The following is a 26,828-nucleotide window of genomic DNA, read 5'->3' on the forward strand; positions in this document are numbered from 1 at the left end:
TATTATTTGTAGTTGATCTTATAGACAAGACAAACACCTACCGGACATCTCTTTCACTGTTAAATGTGTGAGTGACAAACATTTTGTATGGTTGGGCTCAGGGGCGTAACTAAAAATGGCCGGGCCCCATAGCAACTTTTGATTGCCCCCCCCCCCCCTCCTTACCTGTATGTAAGGAGCAAAAAATATTACCAAAATTATCATACATTATTACCATATATATACTGACTGATAACACCACTCTGCTACTAAATAAGATCCACTGTACAAAGACCAATATTACCTTATACAGTGACCATATAGCAGAAGTACCAGCTATACACAGGCTCTGCATATAATAAGTGACTACAGTGCAGTTAGAGCCAATGACTCACAGGAGACGTCTTCTTTGAGTGAATTACAGGGGCTTCTTTTCTGATCGGCAATGCCCACTTTTCCTCTTCTTCTCCAACCGGCGCGGCCATCATGAGGACTTCTCTCAATTACGGGTTGTCAACGTAGGATCTGCCAGACAGATATTTTAGGCTCCTCACTCTTGCACCATCATCATCCTCCATATCTATATTGCATTTCTGTGCCCTCATGTAGTGGTAAGTCCCCTGTGTATCCATATAGTAGTTAGACCCCTCTATGCCCCCAATATACCCCTCTATGCCCCTATATAGTGGTCAGGCCCCTCTCTGTGCATCTGTATAGTAGTAAGACCCCTCTATGCCCCCAATATACCCCTCTATGCCCCTATATAGTGGTCAGGCCCCTCTCTGTGCATCTGTATAGTAGTAAGACCCCTCTATGCCCCCAATATACCCCTCTATGCCCCTATATAGTGGTCAGGCCCCTCTCTGTGCATCTGTATAGTAATTAGACTCCTCTATGCCCCCAATATACCCCTCTATGCCCCTATATAGTGGTCAGGCCCCTCTCTGTGCATCTGTATAGTAGTTAGACCCCTCTATGCCCCCAATATACCCCTCTATGCCCCTATATAGTGGTCAGGCCCCTCTCTATGCATCTGTATAGTAGTAAGACCCCTCTATGCCCCCAATATACCCCTTTAGGCCCCTATATAGTGGTCAGGCCCCTCTCTGTGCATCTGTATAGTAGTTAGACCCCTCTATGCCCCCAATATACCCCTCTATGCCCCTATATAGTGGTCAGGACCCTCTCTGTGCATCTGTATAGTAGTTAGGCCTCCCTGTGCAGGCAACCCTCCTAGTAGCTGGATTTGACACTGTCGGCTACAGCTACTCCCTTGCAGGCCACAGGCCTAATGCAGCTAAAAGGGAGAGTGATAGTGGCTGGCTATTCTATTGGCACTTTCACACATACAGTATCGCAATGGATTTCATGCTGTGAGTTCTGCAGTGAAATCCGCAGTGATACTCTGTAGTGTCATTTCCTATTGCTGTACAGTCTCGCAGCAGAATGAAAGTCTGTGACCCTTTCCCACGTAACCCACCGCTCTCCGGCTAATAAATTACCTGTCCCTGTCCGCGCAACCACCTGCTTCTCTGGCTCCCTGGCGTCCTGCTCAGCCAATTTGTGGCTGCGACCGGACAGCACACTAACTGACTCAGCAGGACACCAAGGGGCCAGAGAAGTGAAACCCACTATGATGCGATACATGTGAAGGCAGCTACCACTGCAAAACAGCAACTGTCTAGGAATTGGGATTGTACAGTGGTTGCTGCAACTGAATATGGACAGTGTGAGCCCCCATACCGCCCATATTACAGGATAATTTACTAATATATACACATATCCACACACTACACACGACATATACACACACACATCAAACAGATACAAACACAGGCAGATTACACATAAATCCACAATACATGTATACACACACACACACACACACACATTACAGGATACACAAATATGCCAACTACACAGATACAAACACATGCAGATTACATATATACCTCCACTGACACACACAGACACATAACATAGATGCAGAAACACACACATTACACAGATAGATATGAACACAGTCACACATACATACACTTATAATACACAGATACACAGTCACACATACATACACTTATAATACACACATACACAGTCATACATACACTTATTATACACACATACACAGTCACACATACACTTATTATACACACATACACACAGCCACAGTCATACATACAACTATTATACACACACATACACAGTCATACATACACTTATTATACATACATACACAGATAGACCAATATGAACACAGTCACACACATACACTTATTATACACACACAGTCATACATACAACTATTATACACACATACACAGTCATACATACACTTATTATACACACATACACAGTCATACATACACTTATACACACATACACAGTCATACATACACTTATACACACATACACAGTAATGCATGCACTTATACACACATACACAGTCATACATACACTTATTATACACACATACTGTACACAGTAATGCATGCACTTATTATACACACATACACAGTCATACATACACTTATTATACACACATACTGTACACAGTAATGCATGCACTTATTATACACACATACACAGTCATACATACAACTATTATACACACATACACAGTCATACATACACTTATTATACACACACAGGCACAGTCATACATACAACTATTATACACACATACACAGTCATACATACACTTATTATACACACACAGTCACAGTCATACATACTATTATACACACATACACAGTCATACATACACTTATTATACACACATACACAGTCACAGATACACTTATTTTACCCAGTCACACATACATACACTAATTATACACACATTACACAGATAGACCAATGTGAACACAGTCACACACATACACTTACTTCTTATACATGAGGCTGGGTGGTCCACTTGAGAAGTGTCTGCTCTAGGTCAGGACTGTGCAGCCTGCAGCCCCTCCCCCTCCGCACCGACTGCAGAGCTGTACACCGGAGGGAACAGGCCTCACTGCTGGCAGGGAGGGGGAGGCAGGAGAGGGGGCCCACAGCCTCTCTGCCTCTTCCTGTCACCTGGAGATGGCACACCAGGTGACAGCTGCTGAGGAGGAAGACCTGTCGAGGTTCTGCAGCCTGTGCACAGAGAGTGCAGGGAGAGCGGGTGAGTCATGCTGATGCAAGAGCCCAAAAGAATCATCAGCAACTCTCGTCCCCTTCCCCTGCACTCTCTGTATACCAGGCTGTCTACAGCATTCACTGAAGTGTGTGGGAGGCAGCGCCGGGCCCCTGATGGCGGCCCTGCAGGAGGGACTGCTCACAATGAAAGCAACATATCTTCTGAAAGGATTTGCAGCACCCGGGAGGCCTGCTCGGTGGCCGGATGCTGCAAATGACAGCTCAGGGGGCCTGGTCCATTACAGGATCGGACACCGGGCCCCCTGATGCGCCGGGCCCCATAGCAACAGCTATGGCTGCTATGGCGGTAGTTCCAACACTGGTTGGGCTTTCTAGAGGAGTATGTACTCTGTGTAACCCTACAGCAGGGGTAGGGAACCTTGGCTCTCCAGTTGTTGCAAAACTACAACTCCCATCATGCCTGGACAGCCACAGCTAAAGCTTTGGCTGTCTAGGTGAGATTGAATTTGTAGTGTAGTATGAGTAAAGTAAGTACAGAAATAGGAAGTCAAAACCTGGACTCCCTACTCCTGTACAAGAAATAGAAAAGCATATGGTACTGGCACTAATACCATTACACCATATTCTTATATAAACCCTGTGCACACTATACAACTCCTGCACCCTTGTCTGTAGGGGATCCCTTAGAGAAGATGGACTTGTAGTGAAGCTAACAGACAATCTGGCCCACAATAAAATCTGAAAACTGGTCCCAGGAAGTGCCAGAGATTTTAAATTTAATTCTATTAAAGGGGAACTCCATGTAGAGGTAAAAAAAAACTAGCTCCAGAAACAAAGCATTACTTACCTATCTATCCCAGTTCAGAAACTACCAAAAATGCATTTGTTTTGGGGGGTTTTGTTCTGTATTGTGTGCCTGTACTTCCTGGTTGAGCAGTTGTACACAGTACTAAAGGTTCCAGAATGCATTGCTTTTCCTCAGCTGTTCATCACAGTCCCCCACCCTGCATATTCCCTGCCCAATGCTGTTTCAGAACATCTATGCTGTGTTCACACATTGCAGTTTCATTGTGTTACTGAATTATTTGCAGTACTTAATTTCATTATAGTCCCACCCACACAGCACGCTGTTACTACCTATAATGCCGATATTGGAATAAAGAACTTCAGTGAAGTTGCAGCACTTGCTTCTGGCTGGTCAGTGAGGCCAGTTTTCCTCACTTCCTGGATTTCAATCAGCTACCAGTGTGGCAGAACTGCACAGAGAGGCTGCAAACACACATGGCTGATCCACATGCCTGCCCTGTAATGTCTATGGGAAGCCATACTTTCAGTGGGATAGACATCCTGCTGCGAGTATGTCAGGAGACCGCCCCGTTAACCCCCACCCACCGGAGCATATACATTACCTGCTCTAGCTTGCTTCGGGAGTTCCTGGGTGGATGTCCCGCTCAGCCAATCAGTTTGGTGCCCTGCCACAGCACACTGATTGGCTGAGCAGGACGTCCAGCTAGGAACCCCCAAAGCAAGCTGGATCACGGAGCAGGTAATGTATATGTTTTGGCCGGCGGGAGTTAATGGGGTGGTCTCCTGACATACTTGTTGTGGGATGTCCACCCCGCCGCGAGTATGACTTCCCATACACATTACAGGGCAGGGATCCGCAGCGGATTTCGATGTGAATACGCTGCAAGAAATCCGCTGTGGATCCGCCCTGTGTGTTTGCAGCCATATGGTAATACAGTTGGGGGAGTGGCTGCCTCTATTTGGTCGTGCACTCCACCTGTCTCACCCAAGTGATGCAATTATTTTTGCAGGTATTAGACGGATCTTGCATGCCCAGAGCATAGGCGTATTATACGCCATGGAGAGGCCATAGTGTACATACAGTGTAGGGTGAAAAGTGTAGTGCTGCCTCAATATGAGTCCACCTTATCGTGGTGAGGCAGTTTACGCTGTTTGCAAATAGTAACCAAGAGACTCATTATTTTTGTGGGAATTTTTTGGGCAGTTGGGGGGGCTGCTTTTAATTATTTTCATGTCTATGGTGGGTCTGTATCTTGCTGTTGCGGTGAGCTGTTGCACTTTTCTGTGTTTTTGTGTGTTTGCTATTTCAGCCATGGCAACGTGCTCCTGCCTAGTGTGAACAGTGTTCTTGGAGAGCTGACCAATTTTTTCCTTTTTTTTTCTGTAATACATTATATAGACACATCTATATAACTTTTAATGTACTTTTCATTGAAAAAAACAGTTACCCTTTAAAAAATCTCAAGTCTTTTAGTGCTTTTCAGCTGCTGTATGCCCTGCAGGAAGTGGTGTGTTCTTTCCAGTCTGACACAGTGCTCTCTGCTGCCACCTCTGTCCATATCAGGAACTGTCCAGAGCAGTAGCAAATCCCTATTAAAAAAAAAACCCTCTCCTGCTCTGCAGACTGGAAAGAATTCCACTTCCTACATTTTTATAGATGTAAATTATTAGTTGACCAAGGACCAGTTGAATTCGCAAGAATTTTTTTTTTTTTGGGGGGGGGGGGGGGGGGTGAACTACCTCTTTAAACCTACCTCCTTAATCACTGGCTATGCTCCCACAATATCTCTTTTTTGGTCATTTGTGGCCAAATGATGGCCATTTATTCATACTGTCATTTGTACAATAATGGACGTCATTATGTAATAATGGCCGTTACTTGGCCTCAAACGGCCAAAAAAAAGACATTGTCGGAACATAGTCTATCAGTGACTAAGGAGGCAGGTTTAAAGGGGTAGTTCACCCTCAAAAAATATTCTTTCGAATCAACTGATCCCAGCAAGTGCCAGAGAATCGTAATTTACATCTATGAAAAAAAATCTCAGTGATGTTTTCACAAAAGAGTTGATATTTATTTGCTCATTAAATGTGCATTATTTCTGTACTTCTGTAAAGTTTGATTGATCTCCGACCAGTGAAATTCTCCTTCGGAATCTTTTCCTAATGAAAACAGTAAATAATAATGAAACGCCTTAAACCCTTCCAATCCTAGCAGTTGTGTCGTGTGATAGTTAAAGCATGATTAATACATTGACGGGCTGACGGATGCCTCATCCCCGCAGAGCTCTCCATCTGCTCAAGCTGCTCAAACGTGTTACTTTCACAAGGTAGAATCTTTTCATTAAACTATCTGGCTTGCTGACTGACGCCGTAGGTTAAATGTGTACAAATGATAGGACATTCCCTCAATAAGGGCGAGATCCACTTCTGTTTGTTACTTTAACGGGATATTTTATTTACTGTTTTGATTATTAAAACTTTTAATGAGTTGTTTATTTACAGGGCATTAAAGTTCATTTATATAAACAGTAAGTTCATTAGGAGTAGGGTTGCTGTTATTCTTACAGTTTGGGAGGTAGAGGCTGTAGCTTGGACCCCGGTTACCTAACAAGTCACGTTGAACATGTTGCTCTATCTGCAGGCAGCCTGTTATAGAAGCGGAGGAGCCAAGCGTAATGATGTATAGGTCTGTGCTAAATCAGTCAGTATAACTGTAACAAGGACACTGGTCTGGACCCGCTGTGCTATCAAACCGGTTTGGCTTTGGGCCATGCTCAGGAGTAGAGTCTCCTTACCTTTTAGGTTTTTAGAGATGAGCGAACCTTGAGCATGCTCGAGTCGATCCGAACCCGAACGTTCGGCATTTGATTAGCGGTGGCTGCTGAAGTTGGATAAAGCCCTAAGGCTATGTGGAAAACATGGATATAGTCATTGGCTGTATCCATGTATTCCAGACAACCTTAGAGCTTTATCCAACTTCAGCAGTCACCGCTAATCAAATGCCGAACGTTCGGGTTCAGATGGACTCGAACCTGAACCCGGTTCGCTCATCTCTAGTTTTCACCCTTTATCCATCTGCACAATATGGAAGCTGGACTTATGCAGCTAGAGAGTACCCAGTCACTTCCCAAACCTTTTACCAGTGTGGGTAGGGGCTGGCCCAGAGGACCAGGTGGTGCCCATGCAAGGGGTAAGGTAAGAAGTGTGGACAGCACTCCTGGTCGAGAACTGGAGGATCAATATGGTGGATAGACAGCGCCAGACTGGGATTACAAAAAAGCAGCCCTGGAACAACAAACCACCAGCCCACATAAAATATCACCCCCCCATAAATAAAAATATAAAAGAGAAAGAAAAAAATTCCTTTTTTAGGCTAATTCGACCTCCATAGACATTCCCCTGTAGGCTAGAGATTTATGGTTAAAGGGGTTGTCCAGCAAAAATGTTTTTCTTTCAAATCAACTGATATCAGAAAGTTATATAGATTTGTAATTTACTTGTATTAAAAAATATCAAGTCTTACCATACTTATCAGCTGCTGTATGTCCTGCAGGAAATATTTTCCTTTCGGCCTGACACGGTGCTCTCTGCTGACATCTCTGTCCGAGACAGGAACTGTCCAGAGCAGAAGCAAATTCCCTTAGAAAACCTTTCCTGCTCTGGGCAGTTTCAGTCTCAGATAGAGAGCACTGTGTCAGGCCGAAAAGAGAAAAACATTTCCTGCAGGACATACAGCAGCTGATAGGTATGGGAAGACTTACAATTTTTAAATAGAAGTAATTCACAAATCTATATAACTTTCTGACACCAGATAATTTGAAAGAAAAACATTTTCGCTGGACAACCCCTTTAAATTCTTCTACAGCAACACCAGTTTGTTAAGCCATTAAAGTGTTCAGAGTCTATCATTTGGATTCCTGGAGAATTATATCTTTCCAGGAAAAAAAAAAAAAACATTTTCGAAGAGCATAGTTTTGCAGCTCCTTTGCGGCTATTTCAGTTGACACATCGGGGAGATTTCTCAAACATGGTGTAAAGTGAAACTGGCTCAGTTGCCCCTAGCAACCAATCAGATTCCACCTTTCATTCCTCACAGACTCTTTGGAAAATGAAAGGTGGAATCTGATTGGTTGCTAGGGGCAACTGAGCCAGTTTCACTTTACACCATGTTTGAAAAAAATCTCCCCCATAGTTTTCCAAAGCCACATATCCCCTTTAATTGGATAATGCGGCACATACTTACACATCCTTTTTTTCCCCATGCATCATACTTTCTATCATAAACCATTTTCTCGTGGTTTATGTGTGATCGAAATCGTCTAGCAGATAATAGGATTCCACATAAAACAAAGATTCACGGCCACGCTCATTACAAATGAATGAAACAATCATTGCGGTGTGGCTTAGAAGCCGTGTGCTGTATTTAGTTGGGATTCCAGCTGCATTATTTAATAGCTGGGTTGTGCATTGAATGTAACCGTTGTTTAAATGACCTTCGGAGTTTGCAGCCTGAAAATGCTTCATATTCTAATGAAACCAAAATGAGGGTAAAACTATTTAGAGCCCATAATGATCCCATTATTGTATCTTCTAAGGAAATATAGAAGGATTACACTGAAAGGTTCATTCATAGGGCATAAGGTATTAGTCAATCGTAGGTACAAAACATCCTTGTAAACTTTTTAAGGGCCTAAACTACAATTTTGTAGCAGGAAATATATAAGACATCCTACAGGGAGCCATAGGCTCTTCATATGCTGCTATATAATCCCCACATCAAGCCTAGTATTGTGTAATAGGGAATACAATGCTTCATGCAATTCAGACAATGAGGCACACCAAGATAAAATATGGCAGGCCATGGGCCCCCAATTACAATTCCATATGGTAATAAGGCTACTTGTATAACGCATTAATATAGACATAGCTTTATTGTGTTAAAGGGGTATTCTGCTGAAACATAACTTTTCATAGGTTGCTGCCCATGGATACTAACAATTCCTTCTATACCAGTTATTATCTAGGGTCAAAGGGGTAATGACTCTCCTTAAGGAGAGCCCGTCTCAAGGACGTGTGGAGACTTACAGACCATTGCTGCTCCACTAGGAATTCTGGGAAGAAAGAATATGCAAAGTAGCTCTCACACCTCTTAAGCAAAGAGATATCCCTTCAAGTCAAGTCTCGCTCAGTCAAGGAGCCTTAGAACATTGACTGGAGATTTTATGTCAAGCCAAACTATCTCTCCAAAAGGAAAGATTTCCCATCTGCAGATAGCTATTTCGGGTTTTTGACCCTCATCAGTGCAGAGCAGGGTCTTGGCTGGCTAGTGAGAGGTCTATTGACGTGGGTCAAAGGGGCTACTTTGCATATTCTTTCTTCCCAGAATTCCTAGTGGAGCAGCAATGGTCTGTAAGTCTCCACACGTCCTTGAGACGGGCTCTCCTTAAGGAGAGTCATTACCCCTTTGACCCACGTCAATAGACCTCTCACTAGCCAGCCAACACCCTGCTCTGCACTGATGAGGGTCAAAAACCCGAAATAGCTATCTGCAGATGGGAAATCTTTCCTTTTGGAGAGATAGTTTGGCTTGACATAAAATCTCCAGTCAATGTTCTAAGGCTCCTAGACTGAGCGAGACTTGACTTGAAGGGATATCTCTTTGCTTAAGAGGTGTGAGAGCTACTTTGCATATTCTTTCTTCCCAGGTATTATCTATTCAGTCTCCCAGTTTTCAACTTCTGCTTTCTGCTGAAGACACAAAAATCTATGTGTGAGCTTTTCTTTCTGTCTCCTCCCCCTCCCTTCCCAGACGGCTGATGTTAACAAGTTCCTTTCTGCAACTTTTTAATGTCGGGAGGATTATTGACAGTGAGTTCATCAGAAACTTGACCTCAGATTAACCCTTCTAGTATTACAAAGAACATACAAAGTTTCAGATAGGGACTTGTTTACATGAGCCATCTCAGAAGGGGGGAGGGAGGGGGAGACAGAGAGATAAGCTCCCACACAGATTTATGTGTCTTAAAACTTTTTTTCTTTTACATCAATTGGTGCCAGAAAGTGCCCCCAGTGGGAGGAACCCCCACCCCTCTATGACACGGCTCCATTAGAATCAATGGAGCCACATTATAGGGGTTTCCTCCCACTGGGGTTTGGCCGGCCTGCCCCCAGCGGGGGCACTTTCTGGAACTATTTGATGTGAAAGAAAGGGCTATAACCAAGCTATAAAGAGTATATAGACAAATATGTGCAATGGCTGACGAAAAAAGCAAAAAAATTCTTCATTTGTTGTAACAATGAAAGGAGACAGATCACAACACAGCTCACCAGTTTTATTATCTGCGGTTGAAATGGCACATACTGTATCTGAAAGGGCTACCTGCTGTATAGGAGGCTACCTCCTGTATAAGAGGCTACCTGCTGTATAGGAGGCTACCTGCTGTATAGGGGGCTACCTGCTGTATAGGGGGCTACCTGCTGTATAGGAGGCTACCTGCTGTATAGGAGGCTACCTGCTGTATAGGGGGGCTACCTGCTGTATAGGAGCATACCTGCTGTATAGGAGGCTACCTGCTGTATAGGGGGCTACCTGCTGTATAGGAGCATACCTGCTGTATAGGGGGCTACCTGCTGTATAGAAGGCTACCTGCTGTATAGGAGGCTACCTGCTGTATAGGGGGCTACCTGCTGTATAGGAGGCTACCTGCTGTATAGGAGGCTACCTGCTGTATAGGGGGCTACCTGCTGTATAGGAGCATACCTGCTGTATAGGGGGCTACCTGCTGTATAGAAGGCTACCTGCTGTATAGGAGGCTACCTGCTGTATAGGGGGCTACCTGCTGTATAGGAGGCTACCTGCTGTATAGGAGGCTACCTGCTGTATAGGGGGCTACCTGCTGTATAGAAGGCTACCTGCTGTATAGGAGGCTACCTGCTGTATAGGGGGCTACCTGCTGTATAGGAGCATACCTGCTGTATAGGGGGCTACCTGCTGTATAGGAGGCTACCTGCTGTATAGGGGGCTACCTGCTGTATAGGAGCATACCTGCTGTATAGGAGTCTACCTGCTGTATAGGAGGCTACCTGCTGTATAGGGGGCTACCTGCTGTATAGGAGGCTACCTGCTGTATAGGAGGCTACCTGCTGTATAGGGGGCTACCTGCTGTATAGGAGGCTACCTTCTGTATCGGAGGCTACCTGCTGTATAGGGGGCTACCTGCTGTATAGGTGGCTACCTGCTGTATAGGAGGCTACCTGCTGTATAGGGGGCTACCTGCTGTATAAGGGGCTACCTGCTGTATAGGAGGCTACCTGCTGTATAGGAGGCTACCTGCTGTATAGGGGGCTACCTGCTGTATAAGAGGCTACCTGCTGTATAGGGGGCTACCTGCTGTATAAGAGGCTACCTGCTGTATAAGAGGCTACCTGCTGTATAGGGGGCTACCTGCTCTATAGGAGGCTACCTGCTGTATAGGGGGCTACCTGCTGTATAGGGGGCTACCTGCTGTATAAGAGGCTACCTGCTGTATAAGAGGCTACCTGCTGTATAGGGGGCTATCTGCTGTATAGGGGGCTACCTGCTGTATAGGAGGCTACCTGCTGTATAGGAGGCTACCTGCTGTATAGGAGGCTATCTGCTGTATAGGAGGCTACCTGCTGCTTAGGGGGCTACCTGCTATATAGGAGGTTATCTGCTGTATAGGCTACCAGCTAAGCTCATGGGATAAACTAAAGGACTGTAGGGGTAAAAATTAAACTTCACTTACAGTACCTTCTTTGCTCCCATACTGAAGTCTAAAATAGATGGCACTCTTAAAGGGAATCAGCAGGTTCATACAGCGTTATTCACAACAGGGTCCTGTTCCTTCTCTTATATACAGTACCTGGCGGAAGGGGCTGCCCGACACGCTGTATCCGTGTCACCCCTCTCTGCTGCCAGTCAACGGTAGTGAATATGTACATAAAAAAAGATATTTTATTATATTACTTATGAATAATAATTTTTTTTTTAATATTACAAAGTAATGTTACTTTATTAAAACAATATATTTGAAATATATTTTTAGTCTCTGTAGTACTCCTTTAAGAATGATATTTGGGACTCTATCTGCCTCCTACATTTCAAAGCGACTCTGTACCCACAATTTGTGTGTCCCCCCCCAACTGCTTGTACCTTCGGATAGCTGCTTTTAATCCAAGATCTGTCCTGGGGTCTGTTCGGCAGTGGATGCAGTTATTGTCCTAAAAAACTACTTTTAAACTTACAGCCCCGTGCCCAACGGCCGGGGCTTAGAGTATCTGCGCCCTAACCTTGCACCACCCCTCTGTCCCTCCTCCCCATCCTCTTTATCATTAGGAATGCCACTGGCAGGATTTTTCCTATTCCTCTGCAGTGAACACTGCACAGCTGCCTTAACGATCCAGCCCATGTGCAGTGTTCACACAGCTGATGAATAGGAGAAATCCTGCCTGATGCATTCCTAATGATGAAGAGGGCAGAGAGGAGGACAGAGAGGTTGTGCCAGCCTAATGCATACACACTCTAGGCCACGCCAGTTTGACACAAGTTGTTATTTAGGACAATAACTGCATCACCTGCGGTACGGACCCCAGGACAGATCTTGGATTAAAAGCAGCTATCCGAAGGTACAAGCGGTTTGGGTGGTCAGATTATGGGTACAGATTCGCTTTCAGTGTAGGAATAGCATTCCACTTATAAGAAATGTATACGAGTTGAATAGCTGGAAACCTTCTAGGTCAAATGGACAAGGCTTGTTCTAATAAAATATCCCCAGGAGGATCCAGTAAGATCCAGTGATTCATGACAAATGTAAAGGTTTCCAAGTATCCACCAGAATTTTCGTAATGTTAATGTATTTTATTCCAAACCAGCTAACAGATTCTATTTCCTACAAACATTGGGAGAAAGTTCAATTAGAATTCATACTATGTAGTACTTGATGGGAAACTTCTCCAGGAATCCCTAAAGGAACTGTTTTTTAATCTTCTTTTATTGTTTAAGGAGAGGCGGAGATGTAAGGACTCTTTGGAGTGCACTAATCACCCTCCCTAAATAGTCACCGCTACTTTGTTTGTTTTCCAGCGCTGAGAAATGGGTTTAATTATCTCGAATTAAATTATTTGACATTATTTTACAGAAGAGACAAGAGTGAAATTTCACATAATTGTTTTTCCTTGTGTTTATTCTCGGTGGGGTTACGGTTATTTATGTTCCTTTACTTGTTTTACAGACATAATTATCATGCTGGAGCCACATGGAGATCAATAGACGTTACAGAGGGTAAATGGCGCAGTAAACCATTCCTTATACATTGTACGGTTACTTCTTCACTCTATAGAGGACGTGTAGTGTTTGGCATAAGTGCTACACACTTTCCAACATGTACAGAGCCATGATATAATACAACATAATTTTTTGAACATCTCTCTATATCTCCAATTTATTTTTAACAAATTAATGGGTGTGGATCCACTGTACTGTCCGACTGGTTTAACCCCTTGCCTCCACAGCCTGTTTTGGCCTTAATGCCCAGGGCCTATTTTTCAAATCTGACCTATCTCTCTTTATGTAGTAATAACTCTGCGGTGCTTTTGACTATCGCTGTTATTCTGAGATTGTTTTTTGTGACTTATTCCTCTTTATGTTTGTGGTATACTTTGGTTGATACACTTAGTAGTTTTTGTAAAAATAAAAAACACAACATTTGCACAAAAATTGGAAAACATACGTTTCTTTATATTCAAAATTATCTTTTTCTGAGAAAAATAGTCATGCCACATGAACTAATTATTACTGCAACATCTACAACATGTCTATTTTATGTTGACGTCATTTGGTGACCATCATTTTACTTTTTAGGATGTTAGAGGGCTTCAAAATTTTGCAGCGATTTTTAAAATTTTCAGGAAAATTTCAAATTCAGATTTTTTTAGGGACCAGTTTAGTTCTGAAGTGGATTTGTGGGGCCTGTATGTTATTTACCTCCATAAATCTCTCCAGTGTAAAAACTGCACCCCTCAAAGTATTCAAAGTAACATTTCATAAGTGTATGAACCCTTTAGGGAAATCTTGTAGAAGTATAACCAAGTTGGAGGGAGAATTTAAAGTTTTCATTTTTGGGGGCAGATATTCCATTTTTATCATTTTTTCCACTAACACAGCAAATACTAACTGAGAAATGCAACTCAATATTTATTTCGTTTATTCCAATGTTTCTAGAAATCCCCCATATGTGGCCGCAGTGCGTCACCTGACTCAACCACAGGCCGCAGACATGACAGAGACCTGGTGAATTTCAGGGCCTTTTTTTTATTTCAGTTTTAGTCCCTTTACCATATCACAGAGGCCTGGCCTTGGGGTGCCAAAATATTTTAGCAAGACAAGTTGACGTTCCCATCGGTACCATTCTGAGGGACATGTGACACCCTGATAATTTTTTATTTATTTTTTTATTAGATGGTACGAATAAAAAACACAATTTAGCAGCTGTTTTTCATCATTTTGTGTACGTCGTTTAATATACGTCACATATGACATGTTATCGTTATTCGTCAGGTCGGTACGATTACAGTGGTATCCATTTGATATAGCTATTGTTATAGTTTATGGCATATACACTATAAAACAATTTGTGTCTTGCATATTGTAAGAGCAGTAATATTTTTATTTTTTCACCAGTGGAGTTATGTGGGGGCTTTTTTTTTTTTTGCGGCATAAGCTGACGTTTTTAGTGATACTCCTTTTGGGCACATGTGACGTTTTGATTGCTTTTTTTCTGTATTTTTTAGGGGGCGGGATTAACAAAGATTTGTCATTTTGGTTCGTTTTTTATTTATTTAAATTTTATGGCATTAATAGGGTGAGATAATTAATATACCAGGTTAATAGACAGAGTCATTATGGATGTGGCAATACCAAATATGTGTATTTTATTTATAGGGGATCATTTATAAAGGGGGATGGGGAATGTGTATATTTGTTTAATTTATATGTATTTATTTATTTTAATAATTGATGTATTATGTATTTATTAAATTAACTTATTTTAATTAATTTATTTATGTATGTATGTGTTCTGTGTATGTTTGTTTGGTTTTTATTTTACTTTTTACATATATAATGCATTACAGCACATGATCTGTGCTGTAATGCATTATCTAGCGAATGAGCTGTCAGCATTACAGCTGACAGCTCAATCAAATGATCAGGTCCCTGCCTCAGTGCAGGGGCCTGATCATCAAAAATCATAGCAACCCAGACACACTGGGCAGCCTCTGGGTTGCTATGGTTACCCCCCAGAGTTGCGCCATTGCTCGTGCGGCTCTGGGGGTGGGGGGTAGGGAGGGGGAGTTCAGAGGGAGCCGGCTAGGGATGGGGAAGCACGGCCAGGGGACGGGGGGATGGCTCGGCTCTGGCAGCTCATGGCTGATATAGCAATAGTGTAGAAAAGAATCCTGGAACTCACCAAATCAAGTTTTGTTGTTTCTTTAACCAAGCATGTGGAATTAAAAATACAATTTTTACTGGAAGCTTTTTGGCCCAACGGCCTTACATTATGTGCATCCATCATTATTAATAGACAGCCACCTTTTCCCGATAAAATCCTGTAGTGGGATCATAGTTTTAAAAAGTAGTGTAATCAGGGCCAATTCTATGTTTTCTGCTGCCTGAGGTGAAACCTGAAATGCCCCCCCCCCCCTTCTACGCCTACACCGCCCAATTACCCCCACCCCACCTTAGCCTATTGAAAATCTTGAAAATCAAAGTCAGTAAGGTGTGTGAGCAGAAAATCTGCAGCTTCTAATAATAAAAAGTGCATACATAATCCACTCCACCATGAATTGCACTGATCCAACACTTTCTTCCTTCCTTGGTGAGGACAACACAGAAAACGTTTCAAACTTTCCAATTCCACCAATGTGTAACCAATTCTTCCATCTTTTTTGCTTCTCCTAGAATAAAAGCCCCTGACATATACAAGAGTCAATGGATTGTGACTGCTCATGGTGATCTTATTCATGGTCATACTACCATTACACCTTGTGCTCTATGTAAGGGAGTAGTGATCACTTGTAGTGTAGTAATGTCTGAAGCATTTAACAATACCTGCACCACCCCGTGGTTAGGAGACCTGTACTTGCTAGAAGGGTTTTCCATCTGGAGAGATGCGGGACTTAGGAAGGTGATGCAGCTGTATGATAGGAAAAAGTTGAAATGCTTCGACCAACTACAAAGCCAATTTGTTCTGCCCCATACTCAATTTTACAAGTATCTACAACTGCGTCATGCATGTGAAGTGGAAGGGGAACTGCCGCCTATGAATATAGTAGGGGAATCAGAAGCCACTAAGGGACTTATTTCCTGTCTCTACAGACACATTATTACTAAGTACTTAGACAGATTCCCACTCATGCTGAAGGAAAAATGGGAGGCGGATGTTGGTCCCATAGAAGAGGGTCAATGGAAGGAGATACTGGAAATGACACCAAAGCAACACCGTCTCTCACACCTATATTTGCTACACCGTGTGTATCGTACACCACAATTCCTCTACCGTATCAATGTCAGAGACACACCTATATGTCCCCGATGCCATGTCCATGAAGGGGGTCTTCTACATATGTTCTGGCGCTGTCCCAAGCTCTTCCGTTATTGGAGAGGGGTGGCATCAGCTATACATAAAGCCTACTCAGTGGATTTGCAGCAATCCCCACTGGTCTATATATTAGGATATGTAGATGATCTGGCATTGAGTGTGGCGGAACAGACTGCAGTGGCCCGCATCTTGTTCATGGCACGTAAACTTATTGCTCAACATTGGCTTGATGTGACCCCCCCCTTCAGTATCGGAATTTGTGGGAAAGGTCAATTGGTTGATTGGGATAGAGAGGTACACATATGAGAAGCGGAAAGCTAGCAAGAAATTTAAAAAGAGGTGGATGGCTGTCCCTGAACTCCCGTCCCCGGGTGCCCGCACATAAGTTGAGCCAAGAGGCACATAAACAGGAAAGATGGTCTGTAATTCCATTGCTGTGTAACTCTCACTGACTGCCGGTAGTCACCCCGAAACTCTGGATCTAGCTGGCCGCAGGATTTTTTATTTTCAGGTTGCAGCTCGAGAACACTCATGCCGTAAAAGTGATGTTATGGTTTTTCAAATTGATGCACCTTATGGACATTCACATGGACTGTGGAGTTGAAAAGTTAGGGGGGCGGGGGGGGGGGAGAATCTGGGAGGGGGGAGGGATAGGGTGGACGTGGGTCGGAGGGTATGCCCTCCGAGGAGCTTTTGTTTGTATTGGGAGAAAACTTGTTTTGGAAAAAATGTTCAATAAAAATTACTTTGATTAAAAAAACAAAAACAGTACCTGCACAGTGTTAGCAGTCCTGACTTCCCTGCATTCTATGTCTGTGTCCAGCTATCATCTGCAGGCCATGGTGTGTAGCAGACAGTATAATTTATGGCCACTCCATGGAACATGCCGCCTGAACAATAAACTTATTTCCCCTCATGGCAGAAATGGCCCTGAGTGTAACAAAAAAAGTACATAAGAAAAGCAGAACTCACCTTAAGGGGGTTAGCCGGGATTAGAAGAACATGACTGTTTTCCTCTAGAAACAGCACCATATTTGTCCTCAGTCTGTGTGGTAGTGCAACCTACTGTAGTTCCATTGAAGTGAAGTCGTAATATCAGACCCAACCTGAAGACAAGTGTAGCACTGTTTTGGAAGAAAGCTGTTATGTTCTTTTTATCCTGGATGACCCCTTTATCTCATATTATAGCTTATATTAGAAATAAAAATTAAGGTTGCCTTGATGCTCTGCCTTTAAAGATCCTTCTATGGGTGAAGATTTACCCCCAGCCAAAACTAAATCTTCATGTGCAGTAGTTCTTTCTTCAAGATTACTACAATGTGTGCAGACAAGGAAGAGGAGTAGAAGCCTGTGAGTCACAATGGCTTTTCTCCCTCATTGGGGATAATGTGTCTCCTTAAAGAGCCCACCAAATTGGCTTTCAGAGTCTTGCAAGCCATGCAATGCTCCATGGGAAAAGGTATGCAATGTAGCTTTCCTGAAAAAGAAAAAAAAAAAAAGAACTTGCTTTGCATATCCACTTATTGGAGATAGTCTTCCTAATGTAGAGGAAGTTCTTTCCCCCCTTCGAAGAAAACTGCTTTTGAAGCTTTGACCCATCACAAAAATACACACTAGGGGGGAGATTTATCAACCATGGTGTAAAGTGAAACTGGCTCAGTTGCCCCTAGCAACCAATCAGATTCCACCTCTCATTTTCCAAAGAGTCTGTGAAGAATAAAAAGTGGAATCTGATTGGTTGCTAGGGGCAACTGAGCCAGTTTCACTTTACACCATGTTTGATAAATCTCCCCCATTTGTCTATACACACACCATATTACCAATCAAGATCCCCTACACCTTATGCTTTTGTGAGCCATGTCCGACCCCTTTGTTTTGCAAGAGATAAGCCACAGTCAGACCTCTCTCGCTGTTGTTTAACCCTCCAAATAAAGAACATAGGATCACTTGGCCGTACCAAATATTCCTGTGTATGGGGAGGACGTGGGCAGACGGCAGAGATAACTGATGGCTAAACAATCGTTCGTCTATTGTTTTTGAAGGTGTATGACCACTTTTAGACTCTCTTCAATGCTTTCCATACATTAAATAGGGACATTACTGATGAAATAAAAGAGTATAAGAAGCAGACGTTGGTTATTCATCCTCAAAGTGAAGCTGTCAGAGCTAATATGCAGAATTAAGCAGCCAGTCATATGCTTGGATACCTCCTTCATGGAAGTGTTGAAATGTTTATGATTAGTTATGAAATTGTCAGAACTTGGCAAACATCGGTGTGACAATGTACAGTATGCACAGTGTCTGATGAACAATATATCACATTATGTATGGCTTCCGGCTACTCATAGCCAATGTTTCTATTAGGTTCCGCTCTTGTCCCATCCAATAAAGGAAGCCAAATATTTACTTTTATCCACTTGCAATCTTAAATCAAGCTGAAAATGCCAAAGCGCTTCCCTCGCTCCGTCCTCACAGCTATGGCAGTCACTAAAGCATCATATTGTTGATTTTTAATTATCAATGCACTATAAGTGAGAGGAACAAACCCAAGCAAGTGACTCTTAAAAAGTAATGAAGATTAAAGATGCAAAATGTTAAAAACTTTCCATAAATGTATAATATAATTAAAACATGAAATAAAAAAGTACAAAGAAGTACAGGGTTCTCCACTTTGGACAGTTCCCTTCTGTTAGGGATCTCCAGTAATCAAGTATTCATTTACACTGCACCTGCACCACAGGAAAAATGAAACATTACATTCATTTATTACAAAAAAGCTACAAAGTTGAAGAAAGAGCCTGCCATGGACTGTTTACATAAGCCATCTCTGAAAGCAGCAGCTCAGAACTGTGGGAAGGAGACTGAATAGATGATAATAATAAGTATGGAATTAATTGTTAGTCTTACCATGGGCAGCAACATTTGAAAAGTTATGTGTGAGCTAAATACCCCTTTAATTGAAATCAGTGGTCTGTCTATGTAAAACTAATGACCATTAGTGGAAACGCTGAACACCTTCAGATGACAACGTGACAGCTGCTTGGCGCCTTGCTGGCACTTCTATCAGACCTCAATGCCTCATCTGCGCAGATGAAGCAGTGACATCTGATAGAAGCGCCAGCAAGGCGCAAGGCAGCTGTCACGTTGTCATCTGAAGGTGCTCGTTGTTTCCACCATCCGCAAGCCATGTTGATGGTTTTTATGTATTGAAGAAATAAAGATGAAGATTTTAACAGGGTGAGTGCGCCCCCTATTTCTCTTTATACTATTTTTTGCATTTGTACGAACTTAGGTTCTAAGGGAGCAGCACCACGATACCCTTGTTCTATCACACCCACCCTATTCTCCATCTTGTTATATGCACCAGTAGTGCAGGTTACTGTGACTTTATTTCTATGTATAGACAAAACTGTAGAAACATTTGAGGTTCATTCTAAATTGGCGTCCAGTTACATCTATAGATTATGAGACTGAGGACTCCGGCAGCATCGATCAGGATCACAGACAACTCCAATATTCCAATACTGAGTATTTAACAACCCTAGATGTTGTGGTCAACAGCAACTGCAGCATCTAAACAGTTAGACATGGTAAGAACAATAAAAAAAGTTTTAGGGTGGGTTCACACGTAACAGAATTGCAGCCGATTTTACACTGTGAGTTTGCAGCGAAATCCGCTGTGATTTTCCTCCTGTCAGTTTCAATAAGATTACATACTTGTAGCAGAATTGTAATCCCGCTGCGAGAAAGTAAGCAGCTGCCCCCTCAACCCCCCAGGCCCGGCGCATACATGACCTGGTCCGCGCTCCGACTTGTTCTATGGCTCCCGCCGTCTTGACGTTCTGCTCAGCCAATCAGTGTGCTGGGGCAGGACCGCGCACTGATTGGCTGTGTGGGATATCGAGCCACCGGGAGCCACAGAACAAGCCAGATAATTTATGCACCAGGCAATTCCACTGTGAGTATGTAATCCTATTGAAACTGACAGGAGGGGAATCTCAGTGGATTTCGCTGCGAACTTGCAGCGTGAAATCCACTGTAATTCTATTATGTGTGAAGCTACCCTAAAAAGCTACCCTGTCTGTAATATGTAACAGTATATGAAGTATGCACATATTGTCCCACAAATGGCTACATTAATGGAAGAATAAAAAATCGGGGTAGGGAGCTGTCAGCTGAGTAGTTACCTACAGGGGGATGTCTACATGGGGCTGCCTACTAAAGGATTACCTACATGGGGATGCCTACTAAAGGATTACCTACATGGGGATGCCTACTAAGGGATTACCTACGGGGGACGCCTACATGGTATGGTGGCTAACTACAGGGGGATTACCAACATTTGGGACGTTATTTACAGGGGAGACAACTACCAAGTAGACTACCTACTGGGAGGAAATCTACATGGCGGGCTACCTACAAGTGGACCTCCTACATTGGGAATATTACTTAAGTTGGGGGAAGGGGGTCACCTACAACAGGGACTACCTACAGGGGGGAAACCTATATGGGGGGGCTACATACAGGGGGATTACCTACATAGTGGATAAGCTTTACTGAGTGGGCTAACCTCCAGGGGGGTGCTACACTGCAAGGAAATAACTACCAGGGGGACACTATCTACTGTGTGTGTACTTGTGTGTGAGCTGCCTAGCTACTATGTAGATACAGAAAGAGGAATAACTGCTATATGAAAGCACAAGGGGTGGTCTTACTACTATATGGGAACAAAGACGGGGCCTAACTACTATATGGTAGCACAGAGGGGCCTAAAAAAGTAAGCAATTTCAACCAATGGCTCCTTAAAAAAGTCAGAAAACAAGCCCTCACGCGGCTATGCACAAATAAAAAGTTATTGTCCTCTAATCCTAAAGACCAACATAGGCCTGGTCCTGAAGGGGTTAAGATTTGTGTTGCTGATTATATGCCAGAAACATTCCCCCGCTATTAGCTACCAGTATCGTTTTTGACAAGGAAATCAATTTCTGCAAACAAGACGAAAACAAGGGAAATAATATCAGCTTGCCGGCAATTTAATCATTTCCAAATTGATATTAAAAGTCAGGATTTAGAGGCCGATGTTAAAGAGGATAAAAGGAGAACAGCTGAATATGTTAAACAGAAGAAGATGAAGGACCTGCAGGCTGATTCCATCTCGGCAGAGAACTGGCAGAATCCCCCACGTATAACGAAGATGAAGATGAAAAGTGAAAGACAAATAAATATAGCTGCCTTTTCAATAAGGTCAATTATGGGTTTGCTTGTGATACATTTGTTAAGGATGTCTGCTTGGCCGTTCATTCCTCTGTCATTGTGGAGGGTCTGGAGTTTAGATATCTGATCAGCCCAGTGATATATATATACCCGGACCAGTGGTGTAGCTAGGATTCACAGGGCCCCATACGCACAACACAAAGCACTATATGTATATACAAATATATATATATATATATATACTGCGTTTACACGGAGCGATAATTCGCCTGGTCGTACGATTAACGATTTCGAAGTAACGATTTTTTTTATAACGATCAGCGTTTAGACGGAACGATAGATCGTACGGAAAAATCGTTTTGCGATCGTTTAAGCCTTTCTTGCACATAGGTTAAATCGGTGAACAACTGTTTACATGGAACGATCTGCAAATTTTTTGCGAATGACCAACGACAATTTGGAAACATGGTCAAAGATCAAAATGAACTTTTTCTCGCTCGTCGCTTGATCGTTTGCTGCGTTTACACGTACGATTATCGTTCGAATTGGATCGTTTTTATTCAAATTCGCACGATAATCGTTCCATGTAAACGCAGCATAAGACACTTGGTGAGAGGCAGACCTCTACCACTCACTACAGTACAACGCCCAGTATTAGCTCGTAGTCAGTTCAGCCGGGATCGCTACACCCTCCGGATCCTTGGAACAGTCTCTGGTATAGAGATGTAGGGGAAAAAGCAAAAAAAAAAAGCCAGAAAAGTGGGGAGCGATTTCTTTTTCTTAATACCGACTCTAAAGCATGGAATATTGCATATAATTCTATTCACTTCTCGGAGGGGAGATGGATCTATTCCCCCCCGTCACCCGGAACACTGATACCGAAGCACTGGGTGTGTACCAACTTCACAGCAGAGAGTATGGAAACTGTTCTACAGAGAAGCCAAACCAAGGAGTGATATCAGTGTTCCGGGTGACGGGGGGGGGGATCTGGAGTAGGTCCATCTCCCCTCCGAGAAGTGAGTAGAATTATATGCAATATTCCATGCTTTAGAGTCGGTATTAAGAAAAAGAGATCGCTTCCCATTTTTTCTGGGTTTTTATTGCTTTTTTCTCTACAGAAACATAAAGAGGGAGATTTATGAAGGTTGCGCGCCCCCCACCCACCATACGCCAAGGAGAAGGTGCAGATTCTGGCCAGCTGTTAGCCCTGCTTGCCTGATAGGCAGATGGGGGGGGGCAGGGAAGTGGTGTGGCCCCCCTTGTGCCAGATTTGTCATGATTTACACCCACTTGTAGGCATAAATCATTGTACAAATGTACACCTGCTCTCGAGTAGGAGTAGATTTGTTGAGCCAAGCACAGAGCCGGGTGGATGGCGTGTGTCTCTTAGTAAATCCGGCCAGGAAACAGGGGGTGGGGCTTTATTTAGGACTGGCATACGAGTACGCCAGTCTTGATAAATGTTCCCTAAAATGTGAGAGGCCGTGGTAGATTGGTTACTGGGCCTGAGAAAACAGGAGCAATTTCAACTTCTGTCAATTGATTCAAATCTAAAGCTTTGGCTGTCCAGGAGTGATGGGAATTGTAGTTTAGTAACAGCCGCATGGCAGAACCAGTTAGTTAAATGGAGTCTGTTCAACTTGGATTCTTCTAAACCAGGGGTATCAAACTCAAATAGACAGTGGGCCGAAATTAAAAACTTGGACAAACTCGCGGGCCAACCTTGATATTCATTGAAACGCACTAACAGCATATGTGCAACTTTCAGAGCGGTGTGCGTCACCAAGCACTTTGCACTACGATAAATGATATGACAAATCCCCACAATGGTGCCCCATATAGAACTCAGCCCCCCCAAATGTTCTATTTTTTTTTTTTATATCTAGTGTCTCACAAAGTAATAGTGTCCCATATAGTAGCCATTCCCCCACAATAATGTCCCATATAGTAGCCATCATCCCACAACAGTGCCCAATATAGTAGCCAGCCCCCACAATAGTGCCCCATATAGAAGCCAGCCCTTCCAATATTGACCCATATAGTAGCCAGCCCCCACAATAGTGCCCCATGTAGTAGCCAGCTACCACAATAGTGCCCTGTGTAGTAGCCAGCCCTAACCCAATAGTCCCCATGTTATAGCCAGCCTGTGCCCTGAATGCCGCTGATACCTCTAGGGACAGGGGCACTGGGCACTGTTGGTCCTCTTACTGCCATGTCTCCGGTCCCCGGCGTCTGGTGCAGCTGCTCGCACTTTATCTCCTGCACAGAGCTTTGGCTCACATGCCAGGAGGAGAGGAGGAGACGGATCTGTCTGCGGCCTGAACCTGTCACCCCTGGACGGCTCCCGAACTCGCACTACCCCTGGATCCGGCCCCTATACTTACGCCATCCTGCCGGTCCCGCTCCTGATGCCGATTCTGCTAAGGAGATGCGACTGCCCGCTCATCTGCTTGGACGGCAGTTTCTCCGTTGCGGGATCGACATCAGGAGCGGGAACGGCAGGATGGTGTAAGTATAGGGGCCGTATCCAGGGGTAGCGCGAGTTCGGGAGCCGTCCAGGGGTAACAGGAGACCGCCCATAATATAATGTGTTGCGGTGTCCTATCGGCGGACCAGCTCTAGGGAATCAACTGGTTTCCTAGGCGGGCCAAAAATAATGGCACCGCGGGCCAGATTTGGCCCGCAGGCCAGAGTTTGACATGTCTGTTCTAAACCATGGGTAGGGAACCTTGGCTCTCCAGCTGTTGCAAAACTACAACTCCCATCATGCCTGGACAGCCAAAGCTTTATCTTTAGTAACAGTTGGACAGCCAATGCTCCTTACCCCTGTTCTAAACAGTTCCCAGGCTGTGGATTAACTGCAGATATTCACTTCCCAACTGAACTGCAACAGATCCGCAGCACGTGAATAGACTCTAAGACCAGAGACCCAATATCTATGTATAATAACAATGAAAAACAACAGATCTAAAAGATACTAAGAAGAAAATACAGCTAAAATACACACGCATGCACTAGGTGTATAGAATAGGATGTGCATCCTGTCACTACATTGTATGTTTTTATCCTGTGGTTTGTAAAGTGACAATAGAGATGATGAAATTTTAGGCACTAATAATCGACTTCCACTACTATAAGTGTATGCGCACATCACCTAATAACTGCAGCACCTTGTTTTAATACCCTTCACTTCTGCATACGGAATAGATAATAATGGTATTTTGTAGGATCTGACAGGACTATGCCAGGACTTTTTCTGTTCTCATTTTTTTATTGAGAATTTTTCCTCTGATTTGTCTTTATTTTCTGACATTTTTCTTATTTATTTTCTGTACATGACTGGGGGGGGGGGGGGGTCATATTGAGCTTCAGCACATAGAGAGATGATATACATGGACCATAGCAAACGGAAGTCTACAGGCAGCTCCTTGACCTTAGTGGAGGAATGACCTGTGCAGAGGGGGAGGGGTGAGCTGTGACTATCACCTATTGTCAGTGGGAGATCCTGTGTTATATAGAGGTGTTACATTATCATTCTGCCTGAGAAGATGAGATGAAACTACTGAAAAATCATTTCTACAAACCAGCAAGTGCTGTCGTGTTGTGAAGCTCAGTGACCAATGTGAAAAGCCCAAGATTTTATTGAAGAGTCTCAATACAGGCAACAAATCTAAAGAGATAAAAACTTTTAAAAGTTTGGTTCAGCAGGTTTAACGAACTTTGAAGAAAAGTTTGGATGTGTCTGAACCGAACTTTAAATGATCCGCCCTAAAACAGCGAAAAGATTGCAGGCATTTAGCTGCTCATCAATACTTACCTGCCAGCATTCTCCTACTGTCCCCTGCTGATCGCAGCTACCTCCCCTTCCTGACTTAGACAAAATAGACAGCCTGCTCAGCCAATCACTGGCCATGCCACTGTCCCATCTCATCTGTGATTGGCTGAGCAGGTTGAGCGATTGGCTGATTGATTGGCTGAGCAGGCTGGAGGCGGGTGAGAGTGGGAGCGCAGACAGGTAAGTATAGGCTCTTTTTTTTCTTGTAATAATATGTGTTCGCCATCTTTACAAACTTATTACATTTTTGCAAAAAGTTTGGTTCTATAAGGGACCAAAATTCCTGGTTTGTGAAGTTCGGTTCGTTCATCTCTAATAAAAAGTCCTAGTGACATGTAAGAAGTTTTTATTGCTGCCGTCAAAAATTGCAGCAGCACTTCTTACCATCACTCGATGTAGTGATTGATGGGGGTATTAAGGGGCTTTCAACAACTGTCAGCTAAATAATAGTTATCTTTCCTGACCTCCTCTTACACATTATTGTTTTCCCTTTAAGGAGGGAAAATATGGCACCAGACAGTGCTGGCTTATTCCCTGAGAACAATAGGGTCGGGCTGCACAAATCTAGCATCCCTGATCCTTCTTTCCACAGACAACATCTGTTGGTGGACAATCAGGACGCCCCCCTACACCTTATACCCACCACTGGTGACCCCCAAAGATTAAAAGTGACATGTTGTTATGCCATGCTATAAGTACCATCATTTGGACACTCATTATTATGGATGATTCACATTAAAAACCGTGTCCATTCCATTAGGCCGCATCAAAGAGAACATACAATGTAAATCTTTTGGTACATTATTTAGAATGTTATGGGGAAAGGCTGCATGAAGCTACTGCTCATCATTAAATTTGGATAACTCCATTTTAAACAACCAATATTTTTTTAGTACTTCTGCGGGGGGTTGGGGGTGTCACTGCACGCAATATTGTATACTATGACCCATAACACAACCCAACTATACTGTAGATACTCACTTTTCCGATGCACAGGAATGTTGTGAAAAAATGGACGTAGGCTTTTACTTTTTTAGGAGTTTAAGCCCCGTATATGCAACTACGAACCAAGATAGGAGATTATAGTAATCTCTCCGTTTAAAGCAATTGTTTCTAACTCTCTTTAGATTGTTTTTGGTCTTGGAGTATTGGTACGATTTGGAATCAATTGTCCATCACTAACAAAACGCGCACTTACATCCATTCACCAGGCCTGCGCTCTTTTAATGGAATGAATA

The 26,828-nt window shown here is 43.3% G+C and overlaps 1 protein-coding gene across 1 annotated transcript in view; it reads right to left on the reverse strand.

Moving 5' to 3' along the window:
* LOC138799236 (gamma-aminobutyric acid receptor subunit pi-like) overlaps positions 1 to 26,828 on the reverse strand; it is a 126,964-nt gene that overhangs the window by 92,870 nt on the left and 7,266 nt on the right. The window contains exon 2 of the mRNA XM_069980144.1: positions 17,314 to 17,471. The gene's annotated coding sequence lies outside the window, so the exon portion shown is untranslated. The remainder of the gene's footprint in view (positions 1 to 17,313; positions 17,472 to 26,828) is intronic.

Source organism: Dendropsophus ebraccatus, chromosome 8 (assembly GCF_027789765.1).
Source record: "Dendropsophus ebraccatus isolate aDenEbr1 chromosome 8, aDenEbr1.pat, whole genome shotgun sequence".
Lineage (NCBI taxonomy): Eukaryota > Metazoa > Chordata > Amphibia > Anura > Hylidae > Dendropsophus > Dendropsophus ebraccatus.